This window comes from Zea mays, chromosome 2 (assembly GCF_902167145.1).
Source record: "Zea mays cultivar B73 chromosome 2, Zm-B73-REFERENCE-NAM-5.0, whole genome shotgun sequence".
NCBI classification, from domain to species: domain Eukaryota; kingdom Viridiplantae; phylum Streptophyta; class Magnoliopsida; order Poales; family Poaceae; genus Zea; species Zea mays.
The window spans coordinates 13,453,169-13,465,159 of NC_050097.1; the positions used below are offsets into that span (position 1 = coordinate 13,453,169).

General features: G+C 46.8%; 1 pseudogene across 1 annotated transcript; it reads left to right on the forward strand.

The window, feature by feature from the left end:
* Window positions 1-2,596: 2,596 nt before the first annotated feature.
* LOC100193612 (LOC100192954-like pseudogene) lies at window positions 2,597-6,781 on the forward strand (annotated as a pseudogene). The gene is made up of 3 exons (NR_159675.1): window positions 2,597-2,844; window positions 5,638-6,379; window positions 6,462-6,781. The product of NR_159675.1 is annotated as a protein-like pseudogene (transcript).
* Window positions 6,782-11,991: the final 5,210 nt, after the last annotated feature.

Sequence of the window (11,991 nt, forward strand, 5' to 3'; positions counted from 1 at the left end):
AATCTCGGTCTTATGGTGAGGGGAATATTTGTAGGGCCGAGCATTAACTGGTATGGATCCCGGAAGCAAAGGAATGTGATGATCAAATGGCCGAGATGGAGGTAAGACTGTAGGTGCCTCAAAAATATCCATGAATTCTCCTAGCAACCCTTGCAAATCTGTATGAATTTCGTTGCTGCTCGCTGCCGTCACCTCTTCCAGCAGAGCAAACACCCAGATATCATTTCCACGCAACCACCGCTCCACTTGTAAAGAAGATACCTCCTGCACCACTTGTTGTTTTGGATGATTCCCCACCAACTGGACCTCGATCCCTTTGTCCACAAAACTGATCACCTGAGCGTCCCAATCACAATGCATAGGGCTGTGCCTTCTCAACCAATCATAACCTAAAATAGCATCATAGGCCCCCAGCCCTAGCACCCTCATATCATTCTGGTATGTGTGTCCGTTGGCCCACCACTCCAATGATCGCACCATTGTGTCACTATACATAATCTCTCCATTGGCCACCCTCACTTTACATGAAGCACAAGGGTGCACGGTCAGGCCAATTCGATCGACCAGCTGCTTGTTAATAAAGCTCGTAGAACTCCCCGAATCCACCAGGACCAACATGACTTGATTCTGCAGCAAGGCGCACACAGCCATACATTCTTCATTTGTAGTACCGCTGAGAGCATTCAGAGACAATCGAAAATTCTCCTCTTCCCCTTTTTCCTCCAACTCAATCTGTGTCAATGTTTGCTCTGAGAGGGTCATACCCAACTCTTCAGCAGTAAGAGCACTCAACTGCATCTGCACCCTTTTGGGACAGCGAGCTTGATGGCCGGGTTCAAATTTGTCAGCACAGGTATAGCACAAACCATTTTGCTTCCGATACTCTTTCACCAATCGCTCTTTAGACAACTCGGGCAACGAAACCGAGCTTCTACTGTCAGCTTTGGGCACAGTACTACCAAATCGACCTTGACTGCTAGTCGAGAAAGGTTTATGGCGCTGTTTATCCAAGATACCCTGCTGAATCCTGGCTAATAATGCCACTCGTTCAACAGAAGCAGGCATATGAGATTTAACCGGTCCTTGTAATTCTTGCTTGAGTCCCTTAATAAAATGAGCCACATACAGAGTCTCATCCAAATCATGATTGTGGACAGAAGTGGCATATCTTGCTTCATCAAACAGTTTTTTGTACTCCTCCACAGACCCCGACTGTCTAATGTCCAGCAAAGACTGCATAGCCTGAGAATACTCCTCGGATTCAAACTTCAACAGCACCGCGTCACAAAACTCCTCCCACGAACATGGACCATACTGAATCTTAAAAATCTGAAACCACCTCTTAGCATTCCCCTCCATGTTCAACGATGCTGACATCACCCAAACTGACTCAGGGACCCGATACAAAGTGAAATAATCCACACACTGATCAATCCAGATACGAGGTTCCTCCCCTTCGAATTTGGGAAATGGCATCCGTGGTATTGGGAGATGCCCACCTTCAAAATCCTTAACCCTCCGCCCTCCAGTCTCTCTCGGACGACCCAATGGCACACCTGCATACCTGCGCTGTGGACCTGGAGGAACCAGCGACGGAGATGGTGGAGGCCCGCCGCGATGCCGTTCACTGCGCACAGATTGCGCTGACTCCATGTCCCGCGCCATCTGCTCCAGACGGAGTTCCGCGAGCGCCTTCTCCGCTTGGTCCAACTGCTGCGCGAAGCGAACCCGCTCTTCCATCGCCTGCCGAGCCACATCGGCCGCCAGCCCCGCTTGCGCCAGCAACTGTTGTTGAACATCATCCATGCTCATCACCTTCTCCGTGAGCCGATCGAGCTGCGCTATCACCCGATCCCAACGATCGACATCATCTCGCTCCTTGTTCGTCATCACCTCCAGGAGAATCTTGGTCTGCGCCGACGGCTTCGGTGTGGGCGCCGTAGCGGCAATCGGTGCGGGAACGCGAGGAAGGGGATCCACGCCGAGGACGCCTGAAGCTGATACCACTTGTGATGGCCCGTGGCCGCCGACGGGAGACCCGCCGCGACGTGAGCTCCCTGCAGCCGCCAGGTACGCTGCCAGGTTACGGTTGGGAACTTTTCTGGTTCTATTTCTTCTCTGTGTTATTCTCAGTTCGCTACAGGGTTATAGGTCTCTTACATGGGCCGAATCACACCAAACTCACGCACACACACATTGAGCCCAACAGCACTCACACCACGCACTCTCTGCTTCTTCAGTCTTCCTTGCTCTCCATGGCACTACCTGCCGTGACAGAGGCGCCTAGGGTGCGGCAGCTCGGGTTGCGGAGGAAGAGAAAAGAACGGCGGCTGCTAGGGTGCGTGCCTGGTAACGAGAATAGGGAGAAGGGTAATAGATGTAGACGACATGAGTATCACTGGTTTAATCATAGACGTTACCTTGTAATGGCGTGGTCATGTCCATTTTGGAGTGTGGGTTGTCCCCTAGTTTTTCATAATAGCGAATTCCTCGTCTACTCCTCCAAATCGTCGAAGCCGCACCTTGAGAATTTCTATAATGGCAAATTTCTCTTCTGCTAGTGCTCACCAGTACGCACGCCGTCGCGGAGAAAATCTCAGGAACCCAAACAGCCGACGGAATCTCACCTGCTCTGCTCTGCTCGCCGGCTCCAGCCCATGCCTTCGCTCTTCGCTGCCCCGAGCCCTCCGCGTCCCGCCGTCACCCGCCCGCGCCGCGATGCCGGCGTGGGCCCAAGCGGCGCTCGTGCTCGCCTCGCCATCCCCCGCAACCGTCTCCTCGACCACGTCGACATTTGGCGTCAGGCCGCTCGTCGCCGTGGAATCAAGCAGGTTCTTCTGCAAGGTGGCTTCTCCCCTCCTCTGCCTCCCATTTACTATTCTTGTACGATGACGTGGTTACTAGTGAGGCGGGCGGGCGTACTTGTGCTCTCTAGTAGCGATTGCGAGCGTGCATGGCTCCTGGCTGCTGGTATTGGTACCGCTCCATCCTTGGCCGATGTGCAGCTGCTGACTTGTCCTGTTACACAAGTTTTGGTAGGGGCGTGTTGTCCCTCGAATCGGACGTTGTATAGATCGAGTTGCAGAACAAAGCCTGAAGCGTAATTTATGGAAGTTACACAAAATGAGCAGTGATGTGTGAGAATATGTCCGCTACTTACACTATCAATGTTTTGGCTGACTTGTTTTTTACTAAATTTTGATGTGTTTGTTGAATTTGGTTGTGTTGTGCCAATTGTGTAGTTGATTTTCTCAGTGATGTGTGGATCTTAACATGGAATAAATCTACATAACCACCTACTTTTATTGTCTTTTAACTACATTTATTATATAGAAGCTCTGAATTGTATCATACAATCTTTTAGCGGTCTCTAATATCCGGAAAACTCATTCAAGGGCTTTGTACATGTCCTAATGAGATCAACTGATCATATTATGATCACAAGGATGCTAGCGTGCGTGCTCTCTTATCAATGATTCAAAGTTCGCTTAGTTTTACTTCTCACTTCTTAGACTTTATTTTTTTTATATTTGTATTGTAGTATAATTTAATCTGTATCAGTTTAATTTTGAATTGTTGACAAAGGAATTGTGAGATAATGAGATCGATGACAATATATATGTTGTTCGATTTCATGTAATTGTTACGCTCTAATATTTTGTCAAATAATTTATGTACCGTGTAACGTTTAAGTCAACTAGTCGGTCGCTCGCGCGTTGCGACGACTCACAACAATATCTACGTAAACTATCCACCAAAAAGATCTCAAGATTTTTTCTTGATTGTCTCCACTCTTTGCATAATATTTTTTTTGACTAACCGAGTCGACATCGTGGTAAAGGAAAGACCATGTAGATAGACGATGCCGAGCTATCGAATGGGTACCATAGGCAACAAATCAGAGACCATATCTCTCGTCTCCCCCACTTCCAAGGTTTCGTAGAGTAGGAAGGGAATGGAAGAGGCACTCATGCTTGTTCGTTGCCGGAGAAGGACACGACGAAGTCCTGTACATCTGGAGGCGACATAGATAGTATACCACTAGATACATACAGGGAGAGAGCACACAAGTGGAGAAAGAAGTCCAGCCGGAGTAGCTCCAAACCGAGAGGCACCCGCACCAGGCTTCAGTCCGAAAAGGGCGAGAGAATGCAAGTGCCTTTCCAGCCCTGGACCCGCAAAGGCGACACAACACCACTACCAACTCCGTATCATATGCTGACGGCTGTCGCGCTACGGGTCTTGGTTGTCCAATATCTCAGATCTGGACTCATCATCGCCATGATAACCTAAGCGTGGCAGACGCCATCGTGCCCTCCTTGGCGGCACGCACGAAGAAAAGCCAGGAGCAAAGACCGACTCGCCCGTTTAGGCTAACGAGCCGGACATGGAGGTTGTGTGCATGGAGGGATGTAACGAGTTAATTTGAGATAGATGTGAGGAGTTATTTATAAAAATATGACGCGGTGTTGAAATTGATGCTTTAATATGGTAAAGATAGGTCCTAAGTCCAAACTCCAAACAAGTCCTACGTCCTGTTGGCTTCGCCCTTTCATATACCACTGGGATCGGAGCTTGGATTCAGAAGACCAAAGGCCACAGCTCTTCCCAGACGCCACAATTACATCTAGGCAACCCTTCCAAATGCCACAGCTCTGATTACATCTAGGCAACCCTTGGGGCCCGGTGCTGCATTTAAGATAGTACAATTTAAGTGGAGCACCGAATCTGAAGAGACCGTTCTCAAGATACATGGTTCCGGCACTAGTATAAAGTATAAACTTGGTGGGTTCTGAATCCCAACTCAAGCAAGCAATCCATCCATTCCACCATCCCATAAAGCAATCCATCTATTCTCTCGACGATATCCATGGCCGGAGCTGTGTCTTCGGGAACTGGCAAGATCCAGGTCAAGTTCCTAGTGGACATCGAGAAGAAAAAGGTGGTGTTTGCAGAGTCCGGCAAGGAGTTCGTGGACGTGCTCATCAGCTTCCTCACTCTGCCGCTGGGCACCATTGTTCGGCTGCTGGGCAAGGAGTCGTCTCTTGGTTGCTTCGATGAGTTGTACAAGAGCGTAGAGAGCCTTGACGAGAGTCATTTCCAGACCAAGGCGTGCAAGAACATGCTGCTTAGCCCCCTCAGCGATGCTGGGACACTGTGCGAGGATCTTGTTGTCAGGATTGACAACACAAAGCCCAGGAGAATTCGGGTTTGCAGGCAGCCTAAGTGCGTCAAAAGTACGCTTTACTACAGTTCAGTTCCAGATGTGCCGTGCGGGCAGTGTGGGGAACACTTGGCCCTAGGGTGGAAATGGTCCAAGGAAGACAGGAAAGCCAAAGATGATGGGGTTTTTGTAAGAGGCGGGATGAGTTATGCCATTACAAACGAACTGCAAGTTATGCCTACTAGTACGGATAGTTTCTTGTTCCTTCTACGTGACATGGGAATTGAGGACGCAACCATGCTTGAAGACAGGACGTTGCAGCTTGGCTCGGAGGAGGTTTGCAGTAGCAGTACTAATTGATGACTGTTTGACATTACTATCTTTTTTGCTTTTTTTTGTAAACGTTTTGCTTCAAATTATCTTAGCAAGCATGGTCTTGAATTTTGACATATTTCTCTTATATTTGCCAACAGATCAAAAACTTACTTAAGCAAATACTGACGTCGGATCAGCCCCTCACTGCTCTTATATTCAATCCATGTCACGAATCCACAAGGAAAGATGAGTCTATCGTCACTATGAATGCCTATGTTAGTCCCGAGACCGATTCAAATCCAGATCCTAATCTCATTAAAGTGAAGCTTTTCGTGGCAAACGCAAATCAATCTGTAGTACATGCCGAGGTGGGTGAAGAATTTTGCAATCTCCTGTTCAGTTTCCTGACCTTACCTCTTGGGCACGTGGTGAAGCTCCTTGGCGTGCGCTCGTCAATCTCGTGCATTGATAACCTCTATAGGAGTTTGAAGTTCAACCTGGATGATTGCATGAATTCAGATGAAATTAGAGACATGGTCGTCTCCCCCAGGCTGCCTCCCTTCTTCAGTTGTACCAACCCCTTGTTTCCCAAGTGATGAGAAGCCCCCAACTGTATCTTCTGTCGCTTGCTGCCCTCCTTGCATCAGAAACCGTTGTCTGGTGCATGCAGAAATGAAATGCGACCATGGCACGACGAAGCTCTTGGCTGTGAATCCCAAGGTGCCAACCGTGACAACAGAGATCGGTGGTGGCTATGCAAAGGGACCAGGCAAGTTCTTGGTGACTGATGGACTTGGCATTGCTCCATTCTCGCTAATCAACGTCTTGAACGAACTGAAGGCCAAGGAACTCTCTGTGTCAAACCTTGTGACAACAGAGGTCACATTCACACAAGTGAAGGTGACCAGACTAACAACATTTTTTTTCTAGCTTCATGTTTACACGCCACAAATCTACTTGCGTGACAATTGTTTTTTCGCAGGCACTCGACCTGTTGAGGGCTGCATTGGTCTCTCGCAATGCGCTGACCCTCGCCTGCCTGCCGACCAAACCAAAGAGACGGCCTAATCATCGCTAGTAGTTCCAAAGACGGGCAGGGAGAGTTCTTCTTAATGGCAATTTCAGTTCATTGCAGTCTTTTGCACGTTTCCGGAAAGTATATGCATTCATTTGTGGCGAATTTGAACTTGTTCCAGGAAGGCAATTGAAGTTTGAGTCTGGGCTGAGTTTTTTTTGTTTGTTACCTTGTGTTTGTCTTCATAGGTCTAATGTCTTTATATTTATATAAAGTGCTCAGCCCTTTATGACCTGTTGGTTTGGATTTAATCCGTACCGACTTCTGACTTCTGATTCTACGGTGTTTTGTCTCTATGGTGCAACAGTCAAATAGGTGACTTTAATACGAAGCGAACAACCTAATATGATAGTATATAATTATGACTTTGATACAAAATTGATCCACCCGAAAATATGGCTTATAAAAAAGTAATTGATCTAGACACGTACCTCAATGGCTCCTCTGAGTCACAACCAGTGTTTTCTGATCGTCCGATTAATCGCGATTAATCGGCGATTAATCGACTGATCGTCATCACACATCCGATAAGGAGTACCGACGTGATCAGGGCGATCAGAAACCTGATCGTCCGATTAATCGTCGACTAATCGCGATTAGTCGTCCGACTAGATCGCGGACGATCAGTTTGGCCTGCTTCGTTACTTCATTTCGGCCCACTCACTGCCACTACAGCCCAGCGCCCCAGCCCACTACAGCAGTACAGCCCAAGCCCACTCAGTCACTCACTGTCACATGAAAGATGAAAGCGAGCAGAGGCCAGGCCACGCACGCAGGCAGCACGGTCGCTCGCCACTCGCCAACTCCCATCGAAACCCTAGACCAGACGCGGGTGCCGGCGGCGCGCCACCGGCGACCTGCGCCCCCTCCCCGACGCATAGCAGCAAGCAGCAGCACTGCAGCAGTTCTCCAGGTGAGGTACACTGTCTTCTTCTCCGCACTCCCAGTCCCAATCGGCCAGTCCCCATGTTCCCACATCCCACTTCCCAGATCCCAGTCCACACTCCACAGCAGTCATGTACTCATGTACACTTGTACAGCACTAAATTTGACTGCTGATTTGCTAGTTAGTTTAGTTTAGAGTTTAGACTTTAGAGACTTTAGACTTTAGACTTAGTTAGTTACTTAGTTTAGAGTAGACTAGAGTAGTAGAGTCTGCGCACGTGAGTGAGGCTCAACTCAAGTACTCAACTCTGTTATCTATTTGCAGCAGGCCAGCAGCAATAAACTTTGAAGAAGCCCACTGAAGATGAGTAATACTTCATCTTCGTCAAGCGGTGAGTTATGCAATGCAATTAGCCAATTATGTTTCTAATTACCAATTTAGTGCTTTACTGTAGACTCTAGAATTACTTGGAATTGAAGTGTTGAATTGCTTGATGTAGGTGAGCGTGCTATGCAGCGACGGAGGGCTGTGGAGATTTTATTCCCTTCTGAAGCAGAAGCTGCTGCTGATTTCGTGGATGATGGTGTTTCTATACCAAGGGTGTCTGCAACTGCAAGTGCAACTGTAGCTCCATCTGCTGGTTCTGGTAATATGGAAGATTCACAAACCTTAATTGATAAGGCTTTAGCAGAGCTGCCACAAGAGCTTGCTGACCTCGCTAAAGATCCTAAGAATCATGCTAGATCAAAGGATCCGGGCTGGAAGTATGGATTTTGGCCCAATGAGACAAAGAAGGAAATGGTATAGTGCATATTTTGTAAAAAGATTGTGCCTGCAGGGATAAGGAGATTCAAGCAACACCTTTGTGGTGGTTTTGGAGACACGGAAAAATGTCCAAAGGCACCTGCCATTGTTAGGAAAGAGATGCGTGATTACCTTGTTCAGAATACAAGGTCAAAAGCCACGCTGATGGAAGAAGAGAATGTACAAACTGCAGAAGAGGAATGTAAAGGTGAAGTTGTTGTTGTGCCAAGTTCTGGAACAAAGGCAAAGGAAGCAAAAAGAAAAGTTATTGCTCAAGCTTCCATTACTTCTTTTGTTGGAAAGAAATACGTAAAATCAGTGAGTTCGATGTTGTGTAAGACTCCTGAAGAGGTAGTCAATCAGAGGCATAGTTCCACATCTTCTCAACCTACACTTGAGCATTGTACAAAGAAGTCAAAGGAAGCAAAACAAATTGTAGATGATCATGTTGCAGATTTTTTATGAGAATGGAATTCCATTGAATGCAATCAATCCAAGAAGCTGGGAAATCATGGTGGAGTCAATTGGGCAATATGGACCTGGTTATCGATCTCCTTCTTACCATGCCATGAGGGAACCCGTACTTGAGAGGGCAGTTGTGAAGACAAATGAATTAAGGAAAAAGCATGAGGAATCTTGGAAGGAGTATGGTTGCACACTAATGTCTGATGGATGCACTGACCAACGACACCGCCATCTCATCAATTTCCTTGCCAACAGTCCAGCAGGCACCTTTTTTCTAGATTCTGTGGATGCTTCTAGTGAGGTTGCTGATGGCATTATGTTAGCAAACTTACTTGAAAAACAAATTGAGATGATTGGGAAGGAATATGTGGTACATGTTGTAACAGACAATGGTGCTAACTTCAAGGCAGCAGGTAGGATTTTAATGGAGAGGATACCAACTTTGTTTTGGACCCCTTGTGCCGCCCATTGCTTAGATTTTTGCTTGAGGACCTTGGTAAAATAAAGGATTTCAGTTCTTGCATCAATGATGCAAAAAAGGTGTCTAGGTTTATATATAAGCATGGGAGAAATCCTGGTACTGGCTGCTCAATGTTTTCAGATCGGGCTCCAATGGTTCTGTGGAAGAGTTCTGGAGTTATTTGAAGAAGGGTCTGCAATGTTAAGAAAGGTATGAAACTATGAATGCTGTTCCAATGCTTCACTGCATGCATCTTCTGTGAACTGTGAAGCTGTCCCATTTCTTTCGTGCTACTTTTTCATTTTGGTTCTTTATATAACATATATAATGTGTGGCTGTGGCATGGTAAGAGAGCAGGCTACATTGAGCCAATGAGCCTTGTCAGTTTAGTAGCATAACACTAGCAGACTATTTTATTTCTAGGGTCTTTGCCTTTAAGCCTATACCCATTATTTCTAGTGTTTAGCTGAAGTGCTGAACTGCTGAATCTGAATGCTGAATGCTGAATTTCTGATGCCTGGACCTCTGGTCGGTTTTCCCAGCCCTGGACGATCAGGAGCTTTGATCAACCGATCAGAAGCCGATTAATCGGACTGATCGTCCAATTAATCGCTCTAATCGTTCTGATCGGTCCTCTGGCGATCAGAAGCTGATCGCCGATCTGAAAACATTGGTCACAACTCAACTTTTTAAGTTGAGACTGAGTTTTATAGTTGATGCACCAAAAAAGCTAGAGCGAAGTCATATGCAATATGGTCTTCATTGAGTATAAAATTAATCTTATTTTTTTGTAATCCTTTGTTCATAAAATGATAATTAGCCTTTGTTTCTAACACAAAACATAGAAATAGAAGTTAAATATTTTGCTCATTATAAACGTGTTGTCTTTGAACTTTTAATTTCTAACTCCCTTCAATAAGATTTGAACACGATTTTTGAAATGTCAGTTTTATGCTCTTATTTAGTACTCGATCTTGACCAGTGATATGTTATGAGATTAGGGCTCAAATACAAAAAGTATCTTGTAAATCTTCTATCATCTATGCACTCTGTCCAATCTGTATCCATATGATTGGTTGCCTGCTTTCACGTGTACATGGTCCGTGGCATGCAAAAAAACATTGGTCTATGGTGTTTGGTTGGCTACATTTATGGCTGGACTAGGTCACGTTCGTGCAGACAAGGAGCTGGAGCCAGGCCCACCCCATACGGCTGTTCGGCCTGTATCCACGCGTGCAGGCTACGCCCAACCGCCTACATTCACTCCTGCAAGCAACCAATCATATGGTATTTGAATATGTACTTACCATCAAAGATGGTGACATGAGTAACTTCGCGTGACTTTTGAACTTGATTTGGAATATCGTAAAACCGTTTTGACTGTATCCAATTAAATATTAGTAGGCATATATAAAAACGGATAGGTCTTATTGACTAGGAAAGCTATATTGGGCCTTGCCAACATGAATTATTGCAAGGTCCCTACCACACTTTTATAACTTGTCGCAACATTTGGTTCTAATAGTTTCTTTTCATGGGATGGTTGATGTAAACTAGTCAACACCTCATCGTCAATGAATAAAAAGCATACTCCTATAAATATACAAGCACCGCGAGGGGTAACCTCGGGTGTGCGGTCGGGCTCCAAACACCGACATCCATCTGGGCGTCATCCTCGTCTTGGGACCGACCTTCTCCTTTTATACGCCAAGGAGGGGGTCGGCCAGCGGTGGCTTCATCGAGAAGGAGTCATCGGATGATGGTAAAACCGAACGTTCTACCACGGGGTGAAGCCACGCGCGCCTGTGGGCCCTAGGGTTACCTAATTGTCTCGTATTCTTTATAGCAGACCGCATGGGAAGCGTGGGCTCGAGCGCCATCATTCGAGCTATGCCGACCCTAGCCTCCATAGCCTAGGGCTCGGTGTGCCTTGACTTGTTGTGCCCGACAAGCTGTTTGCGCACTTAGTCCTAGTCCCGATAGGTCATGAGTGCACCGCAGGGTGGGGCGTGCTGCCAATAAATGCACCGCAGTCCAAGGGGTTCATAGGTTATGAGTGCGCTACAGCCCGATGGGCTCATAGGCCATGAGTGGGAGGCGGACCGACGCCACTGTCGTGGCTCGACGCCAGGAGTATTCAATGTAGCCAGTCGCTTATGATGGGTCGATCTCGGGCTAGGCAAGTTATCCACTCGAGTGGGTTCCCTTCGGTTCGTCTGGCCCCCTGTCTAGTTTCACCGTGCCCGACCCCCGGCTTGGTGCCGCGTGGTACATTCGGGGAAAGGTGCTTCCAAGGCAGACATTTCCTTTCTCTAGTTGACCGCCGGGCCTGAGTCGCTAGAGTCATTCTCCTGGCGCCCTCGCTGACTGGCAGGCCCTAGGGACCGAGGATCTTATTCTCGACAAATAACATACTCAGTGACACCATAGCAGTTTCTGTAAATCAACATAATGTTTGTTGATGTAGTCGTTTTGATCATCACAACGTAGAAATGTAGCAGCGTCGAGCATCGAGAAGTAGCAAGAAGGAATAATCACATCTGTCAAGAAGAAGATAGAGCAACCATGTGGAACGCACTTCGAAAATCTAATTATTGGTCTTCACCCAAGCATATAAACACCGAGCATTGTGTGGTTTCAAAGGCATGCTCTCCCTATTCCTATGCATGTTGGAATCTAGTCAGGAAAGCTCCAACATCATAACAACAATGAGATTGTGTTTTAGTTATGTTTTTCTCACGAGAATAAGAGAAGAAATGCCTCCATTTATACAACAACAAAGGAAGATGAAGAGTCAAGCACGTGAAGAAATAGTGATCATC